This window comes from Vombatus ursinus, unplaced genomic scaffold (assembly GCF_900497805.2).
Source record: "Vombatus ursinus unplaced genomic scaffold, bare-nosed wombat genome assembly UNPS02014791.1, whole genome shotgun sequence".
NCBI lineage: Eukaryota > Metazoa > Chordata > Mammalia > Diprotodontia > Vombatidae > Vombatus > Vombatus ursinus.
The window spans coordinates 65,726,142-65,752,549 of NW_020954569.1; the positions used below are offsets into that span (position 1 = coordinate 65,726,142).

At 41.1% G+C, this 26,408-nt stretch overlaps 1 protein-coding gene across 3 annotated transcripts in view; it reads right to left on the minus strand.

Moving 5' to 3' along the window:
• Positions 1-26,408, minus strand: part of ZBTB7C (zinc finger and BTB domain containing 7C) — a 231,991-nt gene that overhangs the window by 124,141 nt on the left and 81,442 nt on the right. The window contains exon 2 of one of the 3 annotated variants that reach the window (XM_027868749.1): positions 12,244-12,441. The exons of the other annotated variants lie outside the window; for them this stretch is intronic. The gene's annotated coding sequence lies outside the window, so the exon portion shown is untranslated. The remainder of the gene's footprint in view (positions 1-12,243; positions 12,442-26,408) is intronic. 3 annotated transcript variants of the gene reach the window in all.

The window sequence follows — 26,408 nt, forward strand, 5'->3', positions numbered from 1 at the left end:
TTCTCATTAACGGGCCACGGAAGCCTAGTCTGTAGCTGGTCACAGGTTAATCAAAAGTCCGAAAAGCATGGCAAATTAGCTCTGGGGAAGAACATACTAATATCTTACTTAGCTCTTGTACTTGTTATCAAACTTTGAGGTGGTTTCTTCAACTTGATTGTAAGTTTCTTGAGGTCAAGGATCATTGTCTGGTAATACCTGAATAAAGGAAGAATGGTAATAGCCTGGGGCACTCTCATTGTGGGAACGGCCTTCACTGGTACAGACTGCAAACCTTCTGTGCTATCTAGTAGGTAAGAGGGTCCAGTGGACAGATCGCTGGACTTGGAGTCAGGAAGACCAGAGTTCAAGAAGTTCCTCCGACATTTACCAGCTTTGTGACCCTGAGCAATTCACTTAACGTGCCTCAGTTTCCTCAGCAGTAAAATGGGGATGATAATAATACCACCTACTTCACAGGGCTGTTATGAGAACCAAATGAGATGATATAATGTAAAATGCTTTACAAACATCAAAGCGCTATATAAAGGTGAGTGATGGTGGTGGTCATCACGATGACGAAGATGATGTGCTTAGGAGGTGCTATCGGAAACTTAGAAGTTAAGTGACCTGATAGTAGCAAACTGTCCAAAGTCGGTTTTGAAGTTGTCTTTGTCTGCTCACCCTCCCAGAATCCTTGTTCAGGACCAGTATCATTTCTTATGTAACTATTGTAATCATCTGCCTCTAATCCCTCCCATCTCCAATCCATCCTCCACATAGCTGCCAAAATGGTTTTCCTAATGCACAGTTCTGACTTTGCTATTCAAGAAACTATAGTGGATGGATCCTCTCAGAGAAAATCCAGACTCTTCTGTCAGACAGTTAAAGCCCTCCATAATCTAGCTCCAGATTCCTTTTCCAGCCTTATTACACATGGCTCCCCTTCACTCCCTTTTCTTTTTCAAAAAAATTTTAACATTTATTGTTGTTGCTATTCAGCCACGTCTGACTCTTTGTAACCCCATTTGGGGTTTTCTTGGCAAAGATGCTGGAGTGGTTTGCCATTTCCCTCTCCAGCTCATTTGACAGATGAGGAAACTGAGGCAAACAGGGTTATGCAACTTGTCCAGGGTCACACAGCTAATAAGTGTCTAAGACTAGATTTGAACTTGGTTCTTCCTGACTCCAGATGAAGTACTCTATCCATGCACCACCTAGCTGCCCCTTCATGCCCTCTTTTAGCTGTTGTTTGCTTAGAATCTGCTCTTTCCTCACCTCTGCTTCTTTCAATGTCTAGCTTGCTTCAAAGCTCAGTTTAGCTGCCACCTCCACACAAGGACTTCCCTGACCCCTTCAGCTGCTAGTGTATATATTTAGTAGCTGACATTTATAGAGTGCTTTAAGGGTATGCAAAGCCCTGTACAAATATTATCTAATTTGGTCCTCACAACAACCCTGCAAGCGAGCTAAGTGCCATTATTATCCCCATTTTCCAGTAGAGGAAACTGAGGTAGACAGAAGTTAACTGACTTGCCCAGGGTCTCAGGTTTTTCTGATTCCAAGTCCAACACTATCCAGTGCACAATCTGACTATATGTTTATACTTGTTATTCCCCCCCTGTAGAATGTAAGCTCCTTGAGGACAGGGATTGTTTTGTCTTTACATCTCCAGCCCCTAGTACAGTATCTGGTACATATGGTAGGCATTTAATAAAAGATTTTTATTTGGTCCCTGACTCCAAACCCAGCCTTCTAACTCCTAAGACAAGCTGCCTCTATTTCTTTAATAATAGTAACTCATATTTATATATCCTTTTAAGGTAGATGTATATGTTTATGTGTGTATATACACGCACACACACACACATATACACACTCCTCTTATTCCACATCATGACAAAATCGCCATTATAAGGCTCACGAATATTAAAAGTACTGGAGTCACACACCTAGGAAATAGCTGAATGAGCCACACCATGATGCCTCTTGTCAGCTGGGCGTTCTTTGAAACCTCCCCAGTGCTGTGCTGTCTTGCACACAGGTGTTTGATAACTATGTGTTTTGTTTGGAGTAGACTGAAGGTAGAGGAAAGACAGCTGGGGCTCTGAGTCCACATGTTTATTCAGACAGAGCCTTCTGTGACTTCTCCAGCCCAGCTTATGTCTCTCTTCTTGGGACACCTATAACAGAATGAGAGTTCTCTCTCTTGTGCTTGTGTCTTAATCCCTCAACTAGCCTAGAATCAGAGACTGAGTCTTTTCTTACTTCTCAGAGTGCCTAGCACTAGGCTGAGCACACAAATACTCCAAAAAAAAAATTGTTGATTGATTGGAGTTCAGCAGTGATATCATCTCCAATGAGTTATTGCTCCCTTTCCTTAATGAAGAGGCTCTTACAGCTCTTTATGAAAAAATGGAATCTTGCCCTAAGGACATGGGGGATGGCAGGTAGGTGGGGATCAACAATCAAGAGGAAGAACTGGAAACATCTGTGATGCTCAGAGAAGCCTGCAGAGAGCTCTGTCACAAAATGGTTGAGCTTAACATGATTTCCAGTGGATTGAGGACATCATTCATTGGGATCTTGCTTCTGCTGTTAAGTCTGCCAAAAGTCAAATCTCTCTGAAAGCCCTGGTCAATATCTCTATGGATCCGAACGCCTGAACTGAATGGAGCCAATGATTCAGATGTTTAGTCTACATAATACCAAATTTGGGTTGGGATCTATTTTTTTTTAATCCAGAATTAATTGATTTGGGATGCAGTTTTCAAATTATAAATTCTAATTATAAACTTGGTGTTTAAACTGATCCAACCATTTTGGAGAACAATTTGGAACTATGCCCAAAGGGCTATAAAACTGTGTATACCCTTTGACCCAGCAATAGCCCTTCTAAGGCTGTATCCCAAAGAGATCATAAAAATGGGGAAAGGACCCACATGTACAAAAATATTCATAGCAGCTCTTTTGTAGTGGCAAAGAATTGGAAATTGAGAGGATGCCCATCAATTGGGGAATGGCTGAGCAAGTTGTGGTATATGAATGTAATGGGATACTATTGTGCTATAAGAAATGATGAACAGGCAGACTTCAGAAAAACCTGTACTGATGCTGAGTGAAGTGAGCAGAACTAGGAGAATATTGTACATAGTAACAGCCACATTGTGTGATGACTAACTTTGATAGACTTAGCTTTTCTCTTCAATACATGAATCTAAAATGACTCCAAAAGACTCATGATGGAAAATACTATCCACATCCAGAAAAAGAACTCTGGAGTCTGAATGCAGATCAAGGCATGCTCTTTGCTCTCTTTTTTGTTTGTTTGTTTGTTTCTTCTTTCTTGTGGTTCCTCCCATTCATTCTAATTCTTCTTTACAACATGACTAATGTGAAAATATGTTTAACATGATTGTATATGTAGAGCCTATATTAGATTGCTTGCCATCTTGGGGAGGAGGGAGGTAGGGAGGTGGAGAAAATTTAAAACTCAAAGGCTTATGGAAGTAAATGTTGGAAACTAAAAATAAACTAATTAATTTAAAAAAATTTTTAAATAAGCTTGGCTTTTAGACCTTGGTCCCTCTTCCTTACTCTGATTCAAGAAGATGCTAGGACAATGGATAATAAGGATCAACCCACACACTTTCCCCCAGTGGGAGAAAGAGGAGTTTTCACTGGATTAGTTAACAGTTTGTCTTCAGAATTCCAGCAGCACCTCTCTTTCTGTACCTAAAGCTTACTCCAACCTCTCCTACTCCCCTCCTCCCATCCTCATCGTTTCTAGGTATCTCTAGTCATTTCTCTAAGGAAAGAAAGCTTGAATAAATTTATTCTAATTGAGATGTTAGGGATTGACTTCTTGAGAAGGTGGGTTTCATTTTTAAAAGGAAAGTAGGGAGAGGGAAATGCCTAATCCAAAGGCCTAAAGCTTAAAGGCATCATGTTGGCTTCAATATTTTTCCTGAAGAAGGCTTACTGGAAATGGGACTTGAAATCAGTCTTAAGGATTATTGGGCTAGGTAGAGAGAAGGCAGGAAGAATATCCTTGCTCTTGGGCATTGGGGACAATAGCTTGTTTATAGCAGATGGCCCATGTAGGGAAGTAGTGGGAGATCATATTATTATAAATAATAATATATAACATTGATATATATTAATGTATACTAAAATAATATTAATGTCTTATATTTATATAGTGATTTATGGCTCCAAAGCATTTTACATAATTTCACATCATTGGATTCTCACAACAGCCCTGTAGGATAGTGACTACAAGTATCATCACCCCTTGTCATAAGAATTCCCATTCATTCAATAGTTGCTGAGACACCTGCAGTACAGTGGAAAGAGAGTTAGATCCAGAGTCAGAGGCCCCCTGGATGCTAATCCTGGCCCTGCCACCACCCATGTGACCTTGGTCAAATCAGCCTCCCTGGGTTCTAGTTTTCTCAAGTGACAGAGCAGAGGTTTGGATTCCATAGCCTCTGAGATCCCCTCCTCCTCTAAAACTTTGATCCTACTAGGAGACCCTTCATTGGAAATAAACCTGAGGTTTATATCCATGTAATCAGCCTTTAATCACCCTTCCATTACTGACAGGGAAATGCCTCTATACCTCTTTCACACAGAGTCATAACAGGCTAGGGTAGCTGAGGCCTCTCGTGGTCCTTTCCTGCCTTGAAGCATGTAGAACAGCCCCACTTCTTTACCTAACCCCGGGCCAATATCCTTAAGATACCATCACAGTGGTGCTCTCTCAGGCCCTGTTTTCTCCCACCCAGTCTCAATGGGCTAGAGACTGTGGAGGAGGTCTGATGCCCTGCCTACACCTGGCTCAGGTATCTTTGATTGGACTCTTCACACCACTGCCATCCTTTTCCACTCTGATCTCCAGTTTTTATCTGTCCCAGATGAAAAATCCCTGCTTCCAAACATCCTTGGGCTGCCTTTAATGTATATTTTGACCCATTTGTGACATGCTTTCCCCTTACTTTCCCTTATTAAGAATGCTCTTGGGGGGCAGAGTCAAGATGGTGGAGTAAAAGCAGTGACTTGGGACAGCTAAGTGGCACAGTGGATGGAGCACAGGCCCTGAAGTCAGAAGGACCTGAGTTCAAATCTGGCCTCAGACCAAACACTTGACACTTATTAGGTGTGTGACCCTGGGCAAGTCACTCAACCCCAACTGCCTTAACAAAAAAAAAAAGCAGTGACTTGCTTGAGCTCTCCCCTCAACCCCTCCAAATACCTATAAAAATGGCTCTAAACAAATTCTAAAGTGTCAGAACCCTCAAAAAGACAAAATGAAACAAATTTCCAGCCCAAGACAACCTGAATGGTTGATAGGAAAGTTACATCGCGCCAGCCTGGGAGAGAAACGCAGTTTGGCTTGGGCACGCAGGCTGCGGTGAACCTGGAGCAGGTCTCAGAGGACTGAATCGCGGGCAGCTATGACAGTTTCCAGATTTCTCAACCCATGAACACCAAAGACAACTTAGAAGGTCAGTGGGAAAAGTCTGTTTCTGCAGTGAGAGAGAAGTGTGGGATCCCAGACCCATTCTCCAAACTTGGCCCTGGGGCAGCAGCTCCCTCCAGAGCTTCCTACCCACAGACTGAGGGGGAATCGAGTGGCTGACCAGAGGGGGATTACAGGGATCTGTCTGCTTGTGCAGGATTCTCTTGCTTTGCCCGGGCTTGGATCTGGGTCACAGCTCTGGATGGTGGTCCTGGGGCAAGGAGGAGCATTGGCGTGGTGGAGCTTGTAGTGGCTGTGGAGAGGAAATCCTCCTCACAGTTCCAAGACAGAAAAGAGTGCTTGTGGTCACTCATAGACCAATGCACGAGACAGGAAAGGAGCAAACACATCTCCCTTGATCATAGCACCTTGGAAGAATTGAAAATTTACAGTTCCCTAGAAGTATCTCTGAAAACAGCTGCACAAAACCCCTGAAGCTTGGGACAGTACATTCTCCACACTGGAAACAGACCCCTACCTTAACAAAGAGTTTTTAACTCAAGTAATTGGTTGGGATCATGAGCAAGCAGCACAAAAAGAGTCAGACTATATTATCTTACTTTGGTGACAAAGAAGATCAAAACATACAACCAGAAGAAGACAACAAAGCCAAAGCTCCTACATTCAAAGCCTCCAAGAAAAATATAAATTGGTCCCAGGCCATGGAAGAGCTCATAAAGGATTTTGAGAAGCAAGTAAGAGAAGTAGAGGAAAAACTGAGAGTGATGCTAAAGGAGACCCCAAAAAATACTAAAGAAAATAACACCTTAAAAAATAGCCTAACCCAAATGGCAAAAGAGGTCCAAAAAGCCAATGAGGAGGAGAATGCCCTAAAAAGCAAAATTGGCCAAATGGAAAAGGAAGTCCAAAAGCTTACTGAAGAAAATACTTCCTTAAAAAATAGAATGGAGCAATTGGAAGCTAGTGACTATATGAGAAATCAAGGCACTGTAAAACTAATCCAAAACAATGAAAAAATAGAAGAGAATGTGAAATATCTCATTGGAAAAACAACTGACCTGGAAAATAGATCTAGGAGAGAAAACTTAAAAATTATTGGACTATCTGAAAGTCATGATGAAAAAGAGCCTAGATATCATCTTTCAAGAAATTATCAAGAAAAACTGCCCTGATATTTTAGAACCAGAGGGCAAAATAGAAATTGAAAGAATCCACCAATCACCTCCTGAAAGATCTCCCCAAAGGAAAACTCCTAGGAATATTGTAGCCAAATTCCACAATTCCCAGAGGTCAAGGAGAAAATATTGGAGGCAGCCAGAAAGAAACAATTCAAATATTGTAGAAACACAATCAGAATAACACAAGATTTAGCAGCTTCTACATTAAGGGACTGGAGGGCATGGAGTATGATATTCCAGAGGGCAAAAGAGATAGGATTACAACCAACAATCACCTACCCAGCAAAACTGAGTATAATCCTTCAGGGTAAAAAATGGTCATTCAGTGAAATAGGGGACTTTCAAGCATTCCTGAGGAAAAGACCACAGCTGAATAGAAAATTTGACTTTCAAAATCAAGATTCAAGTGAAACATGGAAGAGGTAAACAGGAAAGAGAAATCATAAGAGACTTACTAAGGTTGAACTGTTTACATTCCTGCATGGAAAGAAATTTGTAGCTCATGAGTCCTTTGTCAGTATTAGGGTAGTGGGAGGGAAAAAAATTACATGTATAGATAGATAGAAAGATAGATAGACAGATAGATAGATAGGTAGGTAGGTAGGTAGGTAGATAGATGGGACAGGGTCAGTTGAAGATGAAGGGGTGATATCTGGAAAATAAAATTAAGGAGTGAGAGAGGATTATACTGGGAGAAGGAGAAAGGGAGAGGTAGAATGGAGTAAATTATCTCACGTGAAACAGACAAGAAAAGGCTTTTACATGGAGGGGAAATGGGAGAAGATGAGAGGGAATGAGTGAATCTTATTCTCATAGGATTTGGCTTAAGGAGGGAATAATATACACAATGGGGTATGGAAATCTATCTTACCCTACAGGAAAATAAGGGAGGAAGGGGACAAGAGAGCAGGGGGTTGACAGAGGGGAGGGCAGATTGGGGGAGGAGATAATCAGACCCAAACACTTCTGAGGAGGGACAGGGTCAAAAGAGAGAACAGAATAAATGGGGGGTAGGATAGGATGAAGGGAAATATGCTACTATGGAAGTGTTTTGCATGACTATACATGTATAACCTGTATCGAGATGCTTGCCTTTTCAATGAGGGTGGGTGGGGAGGTAGGAAGGGAGAAAACTTGTAACCCAAAGTTTTAAAAACACTTGTTAAAAATTTTTTAAAAAATTAAATAGAAAAAAAAGAATGCTCTTGGGGCAGCTAGGTGGCACAGTGGATAGAGCATCAGACCTGAAATCAGGAGGACCTGAGTTCAAATCCAGCCTTAGACCAAACCCTTGACACTTACGAGCTGTGTGACCCTGGGCAAGTCACTTAACCCCAATTGCCTAAAAAAAAAAGAATGCTCTTTATGTTCATTTTCTCCCAAATAAAACTATTTGGGATTGTGGTGTATCGTTTGCACCATGACTCCTAAAGCCACCACTGCACATTTGGGTCATTCTTTCCTCTTAAAGCTCCTTTGAGAAAGAGGTTCTAGTAAATCCAAGGCATTCTTGTTAGGAAAGCCATCCAGAAGCTCCCACATGAGAGACCAAAGGACCACCAACCCAATCACAGTCCAGGCAGGGAGCAGGAGTATTATATGTGCTAAGTATATTATGTGTCTTATTGAAATGTCTTCAGTGGAGATCAGGCTATAAAAACGGGAGAGGAAAAACCTAACCAGGATAGGAAAGGGAGTCAATTAGATTCGGGCAGTATTCGGGCAGGTTAATTTAACCTGCACAAAGATTCTTCTCTCTTTTCTTTTTCCCTGATGAGAATGGGAAGAGTTTCACAGCTTTGTCTTCCAGAACCCCTTAGAGCATAGAAGAGTTTTAGAATTGAAAGGAAAAGGGAAAACATGGTTTAATCCCCTCCTTTAGCAGATGAGGAAACTGATGCCCATAGAGGCCATAAGATCATTGATCTAAAACTGTAAGAGGCCATCAGGAATTGTCTATTTCTCGTCCTTCATCTTATAGATAAGGAAACTGGAGATCCCAAAGTGAAGGAACTTGCCTAAAGCCACTCAGGTGGTCAGTAGCAAAATGAAGATTGGAACCCAGGTTCTCTGACTCGAGATACAGAGAATATTCTTTCTGCTACAATTTGCTATCTTTCATAGGAAAGGAGCCTCTCAAGGTTAAGTGACTCACCCAGGGTCACACAGCTAGTTAGTGATAGAGCTGGGGCCAAACAATCTACAAAAGGAACACACCTAGCGTGAGAAGGGGAAAAAAAAAAAAAGAAAAAAAAAAAACCCTGACACCTGCCCCACCTCTCTTCCCCTCCCATTCAAAGCACTTGGCAACAGGTAAACCTGGAGAGACCACTGCCAGGCACAGGATGTGGGCAGCTTATGCAACCCTCTCTCCTCTCCTCCAAGAGCACTTTAATTTACTGGGTTGATCTGAACCCTAGGGGAGACTTGATGAGTTGCCACTCCCCTCCCAGGCTGGAACATTCCTTCCTGGTCCGTGACTCCCTTTGCAGAGGGAGGTGCAGATCTCTGCAAGGGCCTGGGCCCGAGGTTGCTTCCTGAGGAGTTCTTGGCAGCCCCTGCCTTGGCACCTTCAGCATCTCCCACCTTGCAACTGCAGGAGTCTGTGAGGCCGGAGATCACGGAGGGAGAGAGGCTCAGCAGGAGACTGTGACTGAGCTTTGTCGTTAATCCCTGTTTATTGATTGCTTCTGGTTTCCTCATTTCAGTGCTGGGTACAATGGGGGTAGGTACAATGGGGATTACTGAACAGAAGTATATTAAAAAAAAAAAGCAGACCTGCCCTCAAGGAGCTTTCCCTTTAGTGGGGAATATAAGATTTAGACATAAGAAACAAGAAAACAACGTAATTAAACACTTAACGATGGCTATGGGGATGCCCTCATCTACAGGTAAGTGCTGCAATATAGCTGCTTTTCTGTGCCTTGAAAAGCAGTTACTCTTTGTGGGGCATTGCTTACAAATTACTGCCCAGAACATATATTAATTTATATATATATACATATATATATGTATATATATACACACATGCATATATCCACACACACACACATATATATATATATACACGCATATATATCAATTGTGTTAACTGCTTGCTATTTTAGGAAGAGGGGCAGGGAGGGAAGGAGAAAAACTTGGAACTCAAAAATTTGTAAAAATGAGCGCTAGAAATTGTCTTTACATATAATTAGAAAAAGAGAAAATTCTATTTAAAAAAAGAAAAAAAATAATGCAATTGTGTTTATTAAAGTACATCGTTGGCCCTCCAATGGGCCTACGTTTGGTTGGTGGGCATACCCAGCCTTCAGGTGAGTCAGAGCCTATCCATCCTTTCTAGCCATGGAGGTCTGGGGAGGAAGTTATGGTCAGTAGACAAGTCTGCTTGTTAGAACTCCCTTCAGTCCCTAGCTCTTCCCCCGGCCTCAAGCTCTCAGCACATTAGGATTTTTAAAACTCAAAAGGACTTTAGAAATCACCAGATCCCAATCCCTCGCTTTATAGAGGAGAAATCGGAGGGAACGGACTTACTTGACATTTCTGCAGAAAGCAAATGGTAGAGGCCTCGTATTTCTCCAGTTGGAGCAAGGGGCTCTTTAAGAGGACTATTTGCTTTAGCGCATTTCCCTTTCTAACAGTGGGCTCTCCCAAATGTCAACAAAATGATGCATTGTACTAGAGTTCACAGGTCTGGAGATGGAGGTATCTCTCCCCCAGCCAGGACTGAATGGGGTTAGAGTGCTCTGTGGCAGCCATCTCTTAGTGTCACAAGTCGGAAGCTGTTCCAGAAAGATCTGCAAATGGCTAGAATCCTAATTTGTAACATAGCCCCTGGAGACAATTTACTACCACCACAGCTATTGCCATTGCTGCTACCACCAGCACTGCCGCTGCCGCCGCCGCCATCACCACCTTTGGGCTCCCCAGCATTTTGTTGCTAGTTAGTTCCATCTGATTTAATTTAACTGTGCTTAATTGTAGCAAGATGATATGTAAGATGATCTGGCGAGTGCCCTGCATGTTTGAAAGGTAAGGTTGCCATCAGGATGCCTGCAGTGAAGGCATTTGGGATTTTAATTAAAGATTGTTTAGCAATCAACCAATCAACAAGCATTTATTAAGCACTTACTAACAAAATAAAGGTGTTTATTTTAGTGGTTTTGGAACATTGACATTGACTGCTCCAGAAGAGAGAGGCAATAGTCTAAGCCATCCCTTCAGCTTTGTTCCTTTCCCTGATGCTGACACTCCAGGGCTGGGGCTGGTTATTTTTTTAAATTAATTTTTGATGTCTTTTAAATATTTTTATTGATATCGATTACTTTTACATCATTCACTTCCAAATATACTCATTCCTTCCCAGAGAGTAACAAAGAATAAAAAAGAAAGGCACTAAGCAGATCAGCAAAAACAAGTCATGAACTAACAGTATAGATGATATTTGACACCCATTGTCCCCCACTTCTGTAATGAAAGGAGGTACGTCTTCTCAACTCTTCTCCAGGGCCACGCTTGATAATTATAATTGCACAGTATTTAATTTCATTTTTTTCTTTCCATTTACGTCATTGTAATTATATGGTTTTCCTGATTCTGCTTACCTCATTCTATATCAGTTCATATAAGTTTTTCCATTCTTCTTTGAATTCTTCATATTCTTCATTTCTTATGACCTATTTATATACCATAATTTGTTTAGCCACTCCACAAGCATCTACTTTTGTCTCTGGTTCTTTGCTACCACACATAAAAAAGTTTTGCTATGAAAACTCTGGTGCATATGGGACCTTTCTTTCTGTCTTTGACCTTGGAATATATGTCCAGCAGTGAAGTCTCTGGGTCAAACGGCATTGACACTGAATTTACCTTTTTTTTTTTTTTTTAAAGCATAATTCCACATTGATTCCAGAGCAGCTGGGCCGTTGGCTCTACCAACAGAGTATTAGTGTTGAGTCAGCTAGGTGGTGCAGTGGATACAACACTGGGCCTTGGAGTCAGGAAGACCTGAGTTCAAATCTGGATTCAAATAGTTAACAGCTGTGAAACCCTAGGCAAGTCATTTAACCTCTGTTTGCCTCAGTTTCCCCAGCTGTAAAACAGGGTTAACAACAGTGTCTACCTCCCAGGGTTGTTGTGAGGAACAAATGAGATAATATTGCAGTGGTGGTAGAAGCTTGAAGAAGATAGATGAGAGAATCATAGCATTTTAGATCTTGAAGGGACTTAGAGAAGGAAGTAAAGTGAGGGTTATATCTCTAGTGGGTTTTCTTACTGTTGTTGCTATTGTTTAGTCATTTCAGTCACATCTGACTTTTCATAACCCCATTTGGGATTTTCTTGGCAAAGATACTAGAATGGCTTATGATTTCCTTCTCCAGTTCATTTTATAAATGAGAAACTGAGGCAAACAGGGATATGTGACTTACCTAGGGTCACACAGCTAGTTAGTGTCTGAGGCCAGATTTTAATTCAGGTCTTCCTGACTCTAGCATGCTATCCACTGTGGCACTTAGCTGATTAGTGATTAGTTAATAAACATTAATTGAGCACCCAAGGTGGGCCTAGAATTGGAACAGTTGGAGTCCTGAAAAAAGGAATACGTACTTGGGGACTGCCGAGGTTGTTTCTGGGGCCTGCTGTCTGGAGAATGGAGGAGAGGCTTCTCTTCCTAAATTTTTTTCGTCCAAGAATTCAGAATTTTAAAAAGCCACTGAGAGTAAGAAGTTATAGTTGTGAGAAGGCAGGTGGTTCATAAAATAGAGAAGAGATGGCCCATCCTTGAACTCACAAGATAATGGTGTTCTGAAAGAAAAGAATGAAGGGGTATGACAAATATAAAATTATTTATTACCAACTGGATACACAATGGTAAAGGAATTATTGAGTAAAGGAATAATTAGTATGGCTTTGAAATCAAAGAAAGCTTCTTGGAGGAGGTGATACTCTTAGAAACAGATTTCTCTTAAATATAGAAGAAAAGTAACTATCAGAGAGAGGGAAGAAAGCTAATGTGAGATAGATAGACCTTTGGGGTAGTAGTATTCACTGAGGGCAGAAGGCTGCATTAATAAGGCTAGATTAAGGCACCAGCCTGGATCATAATATCACAGATTTGGAACTGGAAGGGGCCTCAGAAGTCATCTTCTAAGGTCCAGCTTTGTCATTTTACAGAAGAGGGGACTGAGGTTCATAGTGACCTTATGACCTTAGCCAAAGCCAAAACTCTCCTAAGCACCAAAGGTGGGATTTGAACCCAGATCTTCCAGACCCCCCCCCAATCTAGCACTCCAATGACTACAGCACAGTTGACAGTTACCTAGAGAAAAACCAGCTGGATAATAAAGAAGAGAAAGCTTCATGACCAAGGTGGGACTTGAGGACTCCTGAAGGACAAATATGTCTTGGGAAAGAACCTTCTCATGGTTCTAGAAAGCATTTTACAGACATTTTTAGACAGCCCAGTGGCATTATTTTCATCTTATGGTCAGAGAAACCAAGGTACAGAAGGACTGAATGATTTGTCCAGGGTCACTGAATGGGTTAGTGGGAGGTGGATTCCTGGTCAAATTCCGACTTCCTGGTCTGTTGGTGTGAGGATTTCACCTGCCTTCAGGATTCCTAACCAAGGAACCTAGATGCCAAGTTCAAATTCTAGCTTGTCCCTATACTTCGATGGGCATCCCTGTTGGCCCTCCTGGGTTTCTGTTTCCCTGGAAGACAGGGTAGATGGATAATAGTATTTTAGGAGTCCAGGATCTGGGTGGCAGGGCCACCTCTAAATTAACAAGGAGAAGGGCTGACTCCTGGCAAAAATGTGAAGTGGATGGCCTATCTTTTGTGTCTCCAGCTTCCTTTTCATATACCTTACCCACCTCTAACCCTGCTCCCTGTGGCACCCCTCTGACCTCCCAAGGCACCCAGTGTCCTGGAGACTATCTCACTTGTTTCTCCCAATCAAACCCTGCTTTTGGGAAAGGTGTTGATATCAATAAGCATCTCTTAATCACTCACTATGCACCAGGGATGATATCAGATAAAGGTGAAATATTCCCTTCCTTTCGGGAGTTTACATTCTATCATTTGTACCTGGGTGTGAGTATAGATCGCTGGGTTCCATGGCATAGAGGTTGGGTATATTTTTCATCCTTTGTTTCTAACTATAGAATCAAAGGATTAAAGATAAAGACTAGGAAAGGTAGAGGTCATCTAGTCCTAAACCCTTCGTTTATAGATGAAGAAACAGAGGCCCAAAACACTTAAGTGACTTATATGGTCACATAGGCATTTAGTGGAGCTGGATTTGAAATCTGGTCCTATGACTTCAAGTTCACTATGACTTCAAGCTCTTTCCACTATACCACACCATCTTTTGGTCCTTGGTAAAAGAATGGGGAACAGGCAGGCAAAATATTTGGTGATAGTAGCATCAGGGTACTTTTATTGACTAAGTCTACACTAGGAGTTCTGATCTTTTTTATTTCATGGACACCTTTGGTGGTCTAATGAAGCCTATGAATTCTTTGTCAAAACAATGTTTTTAAATTCATAAGATATATAGGATTACATAGTAAAACAATTATATTGAAATACACGTATCAAAATACTTTAAAAACAAGTTCACTAATCTCCATTTTTTCCATAACATATATAGGATTACACAGTAAAACAATTATATTGAAATATAGTTATCAAAAATATTTAAAGCAACTTTACCCAGAAATATTGTATGATGATCTATTGTGAATAACTTAGCTATTCTCAGCAATACAATGATCCATGATACTTCTGAAGGACTTTGGATGAAATGTGCTGTCCATCTCCAGAGAAAGAATAGGTGGAGCCTGAATGCAGATCGAAGATATTTTTTCTTCACTTTCTTTGTTTTTCTTGGGTTTTCTTTTTTGGTCTGTGTTTTCTTTCACAGCATGACTTACATGGAAATGTATTTTATATGACTACACATGTATAACCTATGTCAAATTGCTTACCTTCTCAATGGGGGGGCAGGGGGAGAAAGGGAAAGAATTTGGAACTCAAAATTTGAAAAAAGAATGTTAAATTTGTTGTTACATGTAATTAGGGGAAAAGTAAAATATTAAAATAAAAACAAACAAGTTCATTGACCTGAGGTTAATAACCTTTGATCTACCTTATAGTGAGTAAGCCCTGATGAAGAGTGTCATGGCAAAGGGAGGCTTCAAGTCATTACACCCCAGTCACTGGAGATACTGCCTGGTAACCAGTTCCTTGGTATATTATAGGTCTGCACTAATGGATGCCCATACTGCATTTTAGGAATGCTCAGATAGCACCATGGAGCCATTTCAAAAGGCTGCTATGAGGAAATCAACCTGGAAGGCCTCTCTGGCCAGAGATGGGCCTCTTCAGTAACAGCACAAATTCATTCATCTCTCATTATATTTTTGGAATCTGTTTGCACATTTGTCCTGCTTTGCTAAGATGTGCTCTGTTATATTAGTAACACGCTGCAAAGGACCCCTCTAAAATTTTTATATAATGATGTCTCATTGTCTTAATACCATGCACCCTGAACAATAACATGTCACCTTTTCTCAGTTCCTTCCCCTGCAAGCAAGATGCACTGATTTGTCACAATGAATAAAACAATATAGGCCAGAACCTCACTATGACACTACTGCTATAGAACAGATTTTAGGAGAAGAGTAGAGCAGAATGTTGGCCCCAGGCCAAGGGATGTTATTACCAGAGCTACCTGTAGGACTCCTAGGAGGCAGGTGTTGCCTATAACTCTTGGCCTGATAGCAGTCAGGACAGAGTATGTCAGTGCCTTAGGCTTTCCTTGTGACACGTGACCCAACTTATCACAAAACAAACACCTTAGTGGCATGGGTAGGATATCCTGGCATTGAAAGTAGGTGCATTTATAAAAAGCAACAATGAAAAGTGCCCCTTATTATGGGTTGTATATTTGGTAGATGACTTCCTTGCCTACCCTATAGTCCTGGGTCCAATTCTGACAACTACACACACATTCAACAACTACTGTGGTGAGCAACCTTTTTTGCGTCAGATATCCCTTCTCCCCCCTCCACCCCACCCAGTCTAATGAAGCCTATAGACCTTTTCTCAGAACAATGTTTTTAATTGCATAAAATAAAATACATAGGATTACAAAAGCAACCAATTACAATGAAATATAGATATCAAAATATTAAAAAAAAACAAGCTCACATGGAGTGCCATGAAATTAATACTTGCAATCCAGATTGCTGTAGTTCACACTTTTCTGTGTCAAACCAGGTGTGTACCATTTATACAAGAGCACACCACAGAATGAGAATTATTCAAAGTCCATTGCTTTTAATATGCGTTTTGGTTTGTAAACAAAGATCACAGTGATTTCTTGCACATTTTTGGAAAATAATTGTATAAGAACTTATGTACCTGCTGCTAGATACAATGTGTAAATAAAAATTTCATTCACAAAATAAAAAGTTCACAGACCCCTGATCTAGCCCAATCCACCCATTTCACAGATATGCAATAATAATAATAGTTAGCATTTATAGAATGCCTACTATGCACCAGGCACTATGCTAAGTGCTTTACAAATATTATTTCATTTGATCCCTAGAACAACCCTGGGAGGTAAGTGCTATTATCCCCATTTTACAGTTGTGGAAACTGAGGCAAACAGAGGTTAAGTGACTTGATCAAAGACACTCAACTAGTATCTGAGGCCAAATTTGAACTCAAGACTTACTGTCTCCAGACCCAACGTTCTATCCGCTGCACCACCTAGCTGCCCCTGGAAGCCTAGGTCCAGACAGCTTAAGTGATTCAAAACTAATCCTTTGACCTTAAATCAGGTATTTTTTTCCGTTACACCACATACAACATGACATCCAGTAAATAAATAAGCAAGATTATATGTCATGATGGTAACCATGGATATTGTGACCAGTAGTATTGTTTAAATTAGTGAAGTCAAAATGGTATGGTCTTAAATAGTTGCTTTCTCCAAGAACAATGATATCTCCAAGATAACAATAATTATCATTATTATTTTGGTGGGGAAGGAATAAAAAGGGAGAGGCTAGATCACAGAGAAACAAAAAAGACCATCGAGTGGCTTTGGTACCTGGGAAACACCTGCCTGGTTCACACAACTGTGACATCTTATTATATCATCTTGATCACTGTATATCCAAAGCACAGCTTCATATTGCACTGAATACCTTTAATGGAACTCAGGTTTGATTAGGGGAAACAGGAGGCAGAGTGAAGCTCCAGATTTGTGCGTGTAGTCTCCTGACTGCTGTTGGCAAACACCTGGTATTCATTATTATATCAGTCAGTCAACCAGCAGTGATTAAGTGTCTATAACTGCCAGGCATCGTGCTAAGCACTAGTGATAAAAAAAGGCAAAAAAAAAAAAAAAAAGTAGCCCCTGTTCTCTTGGAGCTCAAAGTCTAACTAATAGGGGAGACATGTAAACAACTATGTACAAACAAGATGTATACATTGGATAAATTGGAAATAATTTAATTTCACAGGGAAGGCCTTTTAGATTAAGGAGGACTGGGAAAGACTTCTAGCAGAAGGTAAGACTTTAGTTGAGACTTGATGGAAGCCAGGGAAGCTAGGAGGCTAATATTATTACCGTGGAGCCCAAGTTTCCAATTTGTGGGTTGGATACTTAGCTGGTATATCCTGCTGGACTCTTTTGGAAGTTTACATGGATGGAGGAAAAAAATCTCATCCTTCCCCATGGAAATAGGTTATCTATATGCCTGAGGGGAACACAGGGATACTATGATCCCCTTGGAAGGCCCCTGATAAGGGAGTATGACTGTAAAGCTCCCTCTATGACATTTAAGTATAGTAGCCATCAGCACTCAGACCACCCACTCTGTTCCAGAGATTTTCTGTAGTAGGAATCAGCTGGACTAGTCATTGCTATAGCTGCCAGCAGTCCAAAAGCATAGGCAGAGAAGAAAGAATAAAGGGAGTGGAAGAAAAGGAATGGCGAGAAGAGGGGAGATGGAAAGAAGAAAAGGAGAGGGCAAAAGAAAAGCAAAAGAGATGCATGTGGGAGTTAACATGAGGCATTAGTAGCCTCACATTTGCATAGTAACTTATGATTTTGGTGCAGTGGAAAGAGCAGTGAGATCAGAGGATTTGGGTTCAAATTGAAGGTCAATCTCTCTTTCTAGTGACTTGCTTAAAGTCGCCAAGGTGAAACCTGAATTCAAACTTGGGCATCTTAATGCCGAGCTCAGTCATCTTTCCATCATACTCTCCCGCCTCTAGGGTAACCAACGTTGTCATAGGCACTTTCCACAATATTAACCCATTGTACTTATAAAGTCTTAGTTTCCACTTCTCCCCAATATGTACCATTCCCCCAAATACACTACAAACACCTGGGCTCATACTGCACACCCTGCCCATAATGCCCTTTCTCCTCCCTACTAATACTAATTCTAGTAATTCTTCAAGCCCCAGCTTGAATCTTCCCTCTTCCATGAAGCCTTCCATGAATTCCCCAGCTCAGAGTGATATCTCCATTTTCTGAACTCCAATATGACTTACTCTAGTACCCTAGTTCATACTTGGCTATATAATCCATCTTATGCTTTTCTCTAACAGTTTGTGGGACCACCCCACTCTTGCTGGAAGGGCAGGTTCCTAGGCCTCAGAGGTCCTCATCTATTAAAAGAGAGGGTTGGATTAGGTGACTTTTAAAGTCCTTTCTGACTCTAAACTGGGATCCTATGATCCACGGGAAGGTGGCCCCATCATCTTCATGGAATCTAAGCTATGAGGTATGTACTTCTACTTCTTCTTCTTCTTCTTCTTCTTATTATTATTATTGTTATTTTGGCAAGGCAATCAGGGTTAAGTGACTTGCCCAAGGTCACACAGCTAGTAGGGGTCAAGTGACCTTGACTCAGGTCCTCCTGCCTCAAGGGATGGTGCTCTGTCCACTGTGCCACCTAGCTGCCCCTATTACTTTAAAATCAAGATTTGGAGATTGTAATAAACATACTATTAGCTTCTTTAGGAATCTACAGAAAAATGATACCAAAGACTTAGACCCAAGCCTGTGGTCCTGCCTTGGAACTCACCAAATCCTGCCTTGAGCTTTCCCAAACATCATTGTTCTGTCCAACGCATCTCAACTCTTTCCAGTCTTACACACTTCTATGTGACTTCGTTGAAAAGTGTGTGCAACACTTAAATGGACTGGTGAGGGGAACACTCTATCCCTTTATCCCCAGCTTTCTCTCGACATATTAACTACTGTCAAGTACAATGTATGCACATGAGTTCCTTCCCTATAGCCATCCTCCCTCTTCTCTCCACCACAGTCAGCACAACCTCAACCCTCCTCTCCCAGGGCGTTTTTCACACAAAAGGAATCAGTAGGCTGCCCAAGTAATATGATGTAAGGCTAGTCTGGAAGACTGTTCTTACCCCAAATTATCTGCAACAATTCAATACCTCCCACTTACATCTTGGAATTCCAGCTTTAGAATTTCTGGATTAGTAAATCTTCTCTTTCAAAATGCAAAAGTCCCTGGAAGGGACCCTCAGTCCATAGCCAGTCAGGAGATTCAGAATGCTTTCTTCTTAACACCTACCTACCTGAGGTCTGTGGCCCAGAGACAATGAATGGGAGATTTGATTGGAGGGTGAGGAAATTGTGGAGTTTGGCACATCTCGGGGAAAGCAGGCCTGAGACCTGGGTTGGATGTATTTGTCTGCCCTGAGCTTCAGGCTAGTGCTTGGGCCAACAGGAACACAGGACTACCTGGGGAGTGGGGATGGGGGGGTGTTTGACATGAAGTTCCAGAAGATAGCATAAAGACCAGAGAAGAAAACAGGAGCTAAAGATAAATTTGGTCAACCCCTCGATTTTGTGGCAGCTCATCTATATTGTTAAGGTCCAAAACTGGCAAAGGGAAATGAGTAAGGAAAAGGGAGTGAATGAAACATAAATACACCTGGGATGGCTTGGGATCTCTTTAAGGTATCCAGATACTCTGGTTGGGAAAGAGGACTTCAGACAATAGGGATTCCAGAGCATGGGATGGTTTTTAGGACACACACACAAATAGACACCTGCACCTCCTTCCCCTAACAGGAGTAAAAACAGCCCTTAAGAAAAGACAGTAACATACAAAATGTTGCTCTAAACTTGCTCCTTTAAAAGCTGCCAAGTGAGAAGGAATCATTGACAAGCCCAAGGCAAATCAAGCCCACTCTTTTATTTGCTACCTCTACCCTTCTAGAATTTCACCTCTTCTGCAGGCCCAGGCCACTGAGGCATTCATTCCTATTCAATTGGACTTTCACTGTTCTTCCTTTAAAAAAAAATGGTTTTTTTTTTCTTCAATGCAAACTATAGCAGCAGCTCTAATATAATCAGTGCCTATTCACTGGGAAATGAAAGGTGCTAAGTTCATTTGAGGCCCTGCCTCCTGTTTCATCACCTGGCTTTTCTCTTGTTGGAAGGCAGAAATGCAACCCTTCCCCTCACCCCACCCCACTTCATTCCCTCCAATAGCTTTAATAAACTATTATTTCAGCCCTCAAAACACAGCTGTATTGTGAATTGTCCAGCAAGCATTATGGGAAGGAGCCAAAGGGCTGGGAGCTGAGAGCTAGTCTCTGAATTAAGCCCTACCTTTCCCACTCCTCTACCCCTCTCCAGGCACCAGGTGGAAGCCAGAGAGGAAAAAGGGCAGGAGGGAAAGACTAAGATTCACTCCAGGACCAAGGACCACATTGGAAAACCAACAACGGACTCAGCATTGAGAAGGTGGAATTACTGAAAGGGCTGGCCTTCCAAACTGAGGCTGCCTCTAGGGTGTAATTTTAGGGATCCAGAGAAGAATCCTTGCATAAGATCATAGATTTCGAGGTGGAAAAACAAAACCACTGAGGTTCTCTACTCCCCTCTCCCCCAAACCCAAAACAAAAGAATAAAGCCCAGTAAACAAGACAAACCCTTCCCCGTTTAGCTCCCTCATTACTCAAATTTCAACCCTAGAGACGCACTCTTTTGGCCTCCAGGCTTGTCTCACTATAATTTCCCCCTCTCCCTCACCCATATTATCCTAGGAATCCTTCATTATGCTATGGAGGCAGGATAGCACGTATAGAGGAAAGAAAAAATTGGAGTAGGAGGACCTGCAATTTCATCCTGACATTTAGCCTCTGTTCTCTTTTCTGTAAAATGGATATAATACTTCACAGAATCACAAAAGCTAACAGTTGGAAACAAGCTCAGAGACCGACATACCTGAATAAGAACACTGTCCTATAACATCCCTAAAAAAGAATTACCCATCCTTATCTTGAAGACCTTTAGGGAGGAGGAACCGTTCCGTCCCTCCTAAGTCAAGTGGTCAGTCCACTTTGGACCATCTCCAATTATTAGAACAGTAAGGTAGAGTCAAAAGAGCCCTGAACTTAGGGTCAGAAGACACAAACAGGTTCAAGTTCTATACCCAGTTTCCTCACCTGGAAAATGAGAATATTAATACATATCCTGCCTATCTCCAAGGTTCTTATGCACAGTGCCTGGAATGTAGTAAGCACTTAATAAATGTTTATTGACCAAAGGAAACAATGTTTTTAAAGAGCTATTTAATTATAAGATATTATTGTATAAGAAATGATGAGCTTGGGGCAGGTAGGTGGCACAGTGGATAGAGCACCAGCCCCAGATTCAGGAAGACCCAAGTTCAAATCCGGCCTCAGACACAAAACACTTACTAGCTGTGTGACCCTGGGCAAGTCACTTAAACCCATTGCCTAGCCCTCCCCCCCCCCAAAAAAAGAAATGATGAGCTCATTGATTTTAGAAAAACTTGGGTAGATTTGCACAAAATAATGGTGAGAATGAACCAAATGAACATTGTACATAGTAACACCAATATTGTTTTAAGAACACTGAGTGACTAAGTCATTTTGATTATCATAAATACCCAAATTAACTACAAAGAACATATGAAAAAAGACACTGTATCCAGAGAAAGAACTGATAAATAGATGCATAGAATTTTACATTTGTATGTATATATACACGTGTATTTGTGTCTAATGGTAGTCACTTCTAGGGTGGGGAGGAGGGAAGAAAAAAAGGGGAAAAAAATTTACATGATAATGATTATATATTTAAAAGTAATAGCAAGTTGTACATGATAAATTTACAGCTTCATGTACAACCATCTGTTTTATTCTACTAGGTTATGGTAATGCTTGTTTTATTTCATAAATTAAAAATTAAATAAAAATTTAAAAAAAAAAGACATATAGCAGAAAGTGCGCTGGACTGAGAGACTTGATTCAAGTCTCACCTCTGGTATTTACTATCTTTTTTGACCATAGTCCCTTAACCTTGAGTCTCAGCTTCTTCATCTGTAAAATGGGGATAATAATATTTCCTCCCTACCACCCAGGGTTGTGATAATAAAAATGGCATAATGTGAAATGCCATATATGTATCTTTTATTATTATTACTAGGAAATTTTTCAAGTCTAAATCTTCCCCTTTGCAAGTTCCACCCAATGCCTCTAGCTCTTCCCTGTAAATTATAAATCGAATCTATCTCTGAAATGATGGTCACTGTAATACTTGGAGATAGTTATCACGTTCCCCTCCAAGTGTTCTCTCCCAAGACAAAACATCCCCAGGTCCTTCCACTGACTGTCGTGTGGCCTGACCTCAAGGTCCTTCACAGTCTCATTTGCCTTCCTTCGGATGTTTTCTAGCTTGCTAATGTTCTTCCTACAATGTGGTCCCCAGAACATTCAAGGAAAGTGTTTGGGAGACCACTATGTCACACAAACACGAGCACAAGGACCCTATGTCATGTTATGAAACTTTGTGTATTCTACTGAACCCTAGCAAGGTGGAAATCTAACTCAGGGCTCCTACGAAATCTAGAAAGCAAGCCCTTAATTAATACTGACTGCACTTTCCATGTGATCTCAAGATGTGGGGGAGATGATAGTATAGTTGGGAGGATCTAGAATTGGGCAGATACATGGCACAGTGGATAAAGCACCCAGGCCTGGAGTTAGGAAGAGTTCAAATCTAACCTCAGACATTTATTAGCTGTGTGACCATGGGCAAGTCACATAACTGTTTGCTCAGTTTCCTCATCTGTAAAATGAGCTGGAGAAGGAAATGGCAAACCACTCTGGTATCTTTGCTAAGAAAATCCTAAATGGGGTCACGAAGAGTCAGACATGACTGAACAACAACAGAACCGGGTGAAACGTACTCTAAGGAGACCACATTTGGGCATCATCTTTTAAGGTTAACACTAACAAGCTGGAGAGATTACAGAGGAGAGGGATCAGGATGGAAAATGGCCTCAAGACTGTGCCATGTCACATGAGGGTCAGCTGAAGGTTTTAGGAATACTTTCACTAGAGAAAAGATTTGGGTGGATTGATGGGAGATATATAAGCTGTCTTCACACATTTTAAAGGCTGCCAATTAGAAGAGGAACTTGACCCAAGAAGGAAACATGGAGAATAATGGAAAGCAGTTCCAGAGAAGCAGATTGAGGCTTATATCAATAGATTTAGAGCAGGAAGGAGGTCTGAGAGATCACAGGATCATAGATGTAGAGTCAGAAGGAAACTCAGAGATGCCTAATCCAAACTTCTCATTTTATTGAGGTTAAGGGAGGCAAAGTAACGTACTCAAGGCTACACAGGTAGTGGTACGGTGGGGTGGGGAAACAGTGTTTGAACTAGAATCTCTGATTCCAGAGTTAGCATTCTTTCCACCACCCCATATTTCAACTCCTTTATTTTATAGAGGGAACTGAAACCCAGAGGGGTCAAGCAATTTTCCCACTGTCCCATAAGCAATAAATAGCAGAGCGGAGATTGGAACCCAGGTCTTCCAACTTGAAATCCGGTGCTCTCTTCCCTCTGCCACCTTGCTTATGTAAAGCCTTTTAGCAAATGTTGCTGTTGCTGCTCAGTTATTTCAGTCATGTCAGACTCTTCATGACCCCATTTGGGGTTTTCTTGGCAAAAAATACTGCAATAGTTTACCATTTCCTTCTCCAGCTGATTTTACAGATGAGGAAACTGAGGCAAACAGGGTGAAGTGACTTGCCCAGTGTTACACAGCTAGTTAAATGTCTGAGGATGGATTTGAATTCAAGTCTTCCTGACTCCAGGCCCTGTACTTTATCCATGGCACCACCTAGCTGCCTCTTTCAGCAATTAGAGCTGTCCAAAAGTCTAGAATTGAGCTGTCCAGGAGGTAGGAAGTGGTTTTCCCCTCAATATCTCAAATAAAGGGCAGATAAATACTTGGAGATGTGGTCAAGGGGATTCTTGTTCACATACAGGTTTGATGGTTTCTGAAGTTTCTTTTTTTAAAAACTCTGAGATTCTATGATTCTGTTTGTTGAAAAAGATCTTATAGCTAACATTTATACAGCACTATGTGCCAGGCACTGTGCTAAGCACTTTACAAATATCTCATTTGAGGAAGTATAACATTTGAGGAGTGGAAAATGGTAATTTTAGCAAGCTGCAACTCTGCACTGATCCCAAGACAACTACAAATTTAGATAAATTCCTAAAATGAACTTTCCTTGTAATTCTCTTCTTTCTTCAAAGGTTAAATGCTTATTCCCAAGCAACTTTCTTGACCTACCCTATTCCCCGACCAATCTCTGTCTAACTGGGGCACCACATAGCTGGGGTCTGGCTAATAGAAGTTTTCCTGTGTTAGATTCAAGATTTTGCTTTGTTCTATAGCTTCAGGGCTGGGGACATGATAGGGAAGTGGTGCTGGGGCAGGGGGTAAGTTTTCAAAGAGAATCTATGAACCAACATCTTTTCAATAATTTCCACTATCAACTCATCAAAAACATGGACAAACCAGCCAATACCAACACCACTGTTATCTCAGAAGCAACCCTATCAGGACCATCATCTTGGAACTAGTTGGCAAAAGCTTGCCAGAGCAATCCAGAATCTAGAAATCCTAGTCTATCCAAATTATCTTACAGGGCAAGAACACAAGCAAGAAAGAGAAAGGGGGGAAGGGGGGTGGAGAGGGAAAAGGCAGGAGAGGGAGGGAGGAAGATAAAGCCTATGTTCCCATGAGTATCTACATCAGTATTGTCCTAGAGTTAAGGGAAATCATTTAGAAAAGTCTTATTTATATTTGGATCTGATTTGCATTTAACTTGCCTAGGTCAATGTCAGCCACATAATGGATCTGTCAAAAAAAAAAAAAAAGACTTTCAAGGTAAAATCTTAATATTCTTCCTTCTCCAATGCATTATTATGACTTGCAAGTGACCCTGGGTTCCTGAAGGCCACGCTCTGGAAGGTCCAACCTAGCTTTGAGTACTGGCCCCTTGACAGATTGTGTGCCTGTCATCCAAGGATCAGCTAAATGAAGGTCCAAGGAGCTCCTCACTAGAAGGCAGGCCACAATGTCAAATCAGTTTTGGCCACAGCAGCACACAGAGATAACTTTCTAAGGTGAGGAAACATTTTGATCTGTCAGTAGAAGTAACACCTATGCTAAAGACATAAATTCTTTAAGTGTTCTTCCAAGGTCCCACATCTCCCAAATATTCACCACAGCACTATAGCAGAAGGGTAAAAATAAATTATGGCCCAATGACTGACTGGTGGCCAAATGAATTATTCTATATGGATGTAATGGAATATTATTGTGCCTAAGGGATGCCAAATATGAAGATTTCAAACAAATCTGGAAAGAACTGTATGACCTACCGCAGAGTGAAGAAGACAGGACCAAAAGAACAACATTCACGTGATTGTAGAAGTGTAAATGAAGAAAACAGTAAAAGGCATCAAAGGGCAGGGAAGCATAGGAGATGGACCATCCTGGGTTCAAATCCTGTTTCAATCATGTACCAGCTTTGTGATCCTGGGCACTTAACCTCTCTGGACCTCATCTATAAAATGTGGAGGCTGGACTGAATGACCTCTAACCTCTCTTCTTGCTCCAAATCTTGGATTGTATGATCCTAACAAGATTCGTGTTAAATACAAAGGACAACATTGATTCCAAAATACTAAACTTAAATTTAGCACACATCTTTTCTGTTAAAAAAAAATGGTCAAATAAAAAAGCAGAAAGAGACATGAATTGTCGGTCTACATTAGATCATCTCACTTAACTTTTTTATGGGAAGATGCTATTGGAAAGGATGCATTTCTTGAGAAGTGACTGATGGGTTGAAACAAGAGATAAATTAATCTTGTGGTAAAGGAACACCATCACTCTTCCAATGAAATGAGATCAGGGAATGGATTCTAAGCAGACAAAAGGCCTGATTCTCACAACAGGAAACACAATTCTGTTTGATTCAACAAACATCACTAAGGGCTATGTTCCAGACACTGGAGATACAGACTTTTTTTTTTTTTTTAAAAAAAGACAGTTTCTGCTCTCAAGAAACTTACTCTAAGGGACAGAATCTGGAACAAGTAGAAGGAAAAAAAAAAGGTAAAATCTTCCAGAAAGAAAAGAGAGATCAAAATGGAGAGATCAAAACTAAGAGCTCTGGGAAAATATAAAGAGGAAGAGATTACTTTGCACGGGAGATCAGAGAAGGCCAATACCTCCAACAACTAGAGGAAGAAGCACCAGCATTGTTACATAGGAAAAACCCATCAACTGCTGCTTGATCACATAGAAATCAGAGAGAATGTATCTGGGAAAGTATGAGATTTGTCCCAATTTAATTCCACAGGTA